Here is a 3,360-nt window from a genome sequence, read left to right on the forward strand (position 1 = left end):
ATGGAATGGAAATGTATTGAAATGGTAATTGGATTCGCCCACTTTCCCAAGACGTTTGGTTCATTTGTGGATTGAAAATTGGAATGAGTTATTTCTATTCCATTGTTTGGTTCATATATAAACTAAAAAATTATAGAATACCATAATACTAATTTAACTCTCAAATATAATTTTATATTATTTAAAATTTATGAAAAATATAATACTATTCTCTATTGAGTTTTCCAAAAAAAATGTCAAATTTATTTTAAAAAACTTTTATGCAAGAAAAAATTATAAAAAATACATAAATTTTTTAAAATAAAATTTATATTAATTAATGTGAAATATCAAACACTATCTAAAGTATAACAAAAGCGAACCAAACATAAATTTTTTAAAACTTGTTCTGTTGACTTGAGCCATCCATTCCAGTTCGGAATAGGAATCCCAAACCTATTCCTGCGAACCAAACAATCGGATTTGATCAAACCGATTCCCATTCCATATCCAAAATGGATGAACTAAACTGTCCCGGAGACTGTGAACGCATCCGTCTCGCCTGTCTAAGTCACGCTACCTCCACGCAAAACAGTCCGTGGATAGCAAAACTAGTCAGTGACATCAACGCGAAAGCACAAAGCCAAACTTCGGAGTGGCACTCGTGGGAGCTACCCAACCGAGTATGCAAGCGTATCTCTGTCGAGCTCAATCAGGCTCTCGCAGGCTATAGTTAAATAAACAGGATCTAACAACCAAAACACACGTGTCCTCGGCACAATCTGATGCTACATCAGTAATCCGGATCCACCGTCAATCCCAACGGTACCCAACAGTCCGGAACACTGTAAACACTACTGTAAAAATCGGCTCGACATCCCAGCACGAGCGTAACAGTAAATTAGACTACCTGGGGTACTCACCACAAGAACACTGCAATTGTATAAAAGTACAACGGCCCCTAAGGCTAAATCAGGTAGTTTAACATATGACAGATTCCGAACGCTAGTTTTTTCCTATGTTTTATTCGAGTCCAACATGTATGATTAATAACAGCTAATAACATATTCCCAATTCAGTTAATATGTCTAAAATATACCTACTCTTGAATTTGAGCTAAACAATAACAACTTGTAATATTAACGATATATGTCGACCAATAATACTATAGGAGTAGGATTTCGATGATAAACCCACCTCGTATGCTAAATCCAACGCGGGGCGACGTCGAGAACGGCGAAAACACGCTCTCGCCTAAGCTCCCTGCGACGCTACGACTGCAACCGTACCCTCGAACGGCTCCGCGGTGCGTCGTTGGTGTCGAAATCGGCTCGCGGCAACTCCCCGAGCTCGTCGTTGCTTCGGCCGAAACGAAAGAGAGAATTAATTAATGAAGTGCATGCACACCCTCTGTACTTAAGTTGATAGGTATGCATGGGAGAGGGGGAAGGAAATTGATGCACGTGGCATCCTTATCCCCCAAAGGCACATCCATCTTATACCAATTAAAATAAAATAATAATAATAATAATAAAAAAATAAGGATACTACATTAAACAAACCCTAAGAGTATCTTATTGTGAAAGAAAATAACAAATGTTAATTCATTGATTAATAGGTGTTGCATATTATGATTACTTGATTGTCTGTTTGCCATTGAAACGGAAGCCATATTGAATTTGCAACATAATTTGATTAAAATAAATTATTAACTTGAAGAGTACAAGTTGATTGTGACATTTGCCTTGCTTGTTACCATAATTCAGATCGATCTTATAAGTACGCGATACATTGATTTAATTTTACTGGTGATCGATTCATCATTCAGGAATCAATGCATGTGACCAACAAACCGTGATGGAGACATTTCGAATCAAGATATCACGCATGTCGGGGAATTTGATTTGTCTCTACATCTTGAGCCTCTTACATGGGTGAAATTAAATTCTAACATAAATCATTTACTCAACTCATCAAATATAAAGTTTACTAAAACTCTTGATTTTATTTTTTTGAAAGATTATATTTATTTCAATTTAATTCAAAATCTATGTCATATATGGATTATCAAAAAGTTTTGAGGTGACTCGTGAGAGAAAATGCTAAATATCAAATAATACAACACTAGTTAGGGGCCTCGCGCGATGCGGCGGGAAAGATAATACAATAGTAAATTATTATAATTATTAACATTACTTTAAATTAAAATTTTAATTTTAAATGCAAATTCAAATATTAAAATCAAAATAAAAAAATTAAAGTTTGAAATCAAAATTTACAAAATTTAATTTTGAAATCAAATTTTAAAAAATTTATGTTTGGAAATCAAAATTTAGATTCAATTTAAAATTCAACTTAAAATTTAAATTCAAATTATAATTCAAAATTCAAAATTTTAATTTTAAGATTAATTCCGGATTTAAATTTAAAATTTAAAATTTAAAATTTTTATATTTAGGGACTAAAGTGAAAAATATGCAAATGTTAGGGACCAAAATTGATATGCAAAAACAAGCCTAAATAGGCGATGTCGATAATGACGTTAATTCTAAAACCTCTTTTAACAGTGTCATTTTATCGCGATAAAATCGAGAGATTTGAAAGTTTAATTGTAAAAAAAAAAAAAGAAGATTAGGGACCAAAATAAAAAATAGTGGAAAGATTAGGAACCAATGTGCAATTAATCCTTAAAAAATTGTGTGGGCCCTATAACCCTCTAAAATAAGGAGAGGTCTTTTTTAGAGTTGCCAATTCATATATGTTTTGAAATTAAAGTAAAAAATATGCAAAATTTAGGGATCGAAATTAGCATGCAAAAGAAAGTTAAATAGACGATGACATGATAATTTCGTTAATTTTAAAATATTTTTAATTATATTTTTATCGCGATGAAATTAAGAATTTGAAAACTTAACTGCAAAAAAAAAAGAGATTAGAAAACAAAATAAAAAAAATTGTGGAAAACTTGAGGAGCACTATGCAATTAATCTTAAAAAATTTGCTTGCCCCACAACTCCCAAAATAAGACGAGGTCCGGTAGTATTGAACAATAAAAAATTATAGAATGAAACTAAAATATTTATATATTTTTTCTGAAAATATCTAAACTAAATAACAACAATAAGTAAACCAGTTTAAAATAAAAAAAAAAAACTCATTGTAATATTTTAAAAAATGCATAATATTTTTTTATTATCATCAGCATAGAATTTACAAATAAAAAAATATAAAAAATTAATTGGAATGAAAGCATTACTTTTGTTGGTTCGAAAATAAATTATTATATAATAACATATATATATATATATATATATATATATATAGAGAGAGAGAGAGAGAGAGAGAGAGAGAGAGAGAGAGAGAGAGAGAGAGAGAGAGGAG

This window comes from Ananas comosus, linkage group 16 (assembly GCF_001540865.1).
Source record: "Ananas comosus cultivar F153 linkage group 16, ASM154086v1, whole genome shotgun sequence".
NCBI classification, from domain to species: Eukaryota; Viridiplantae; Streptophyta; class Magnoliopsida; order Poales; family Bromeliaceae; genus Ananas; species Ananas comosus.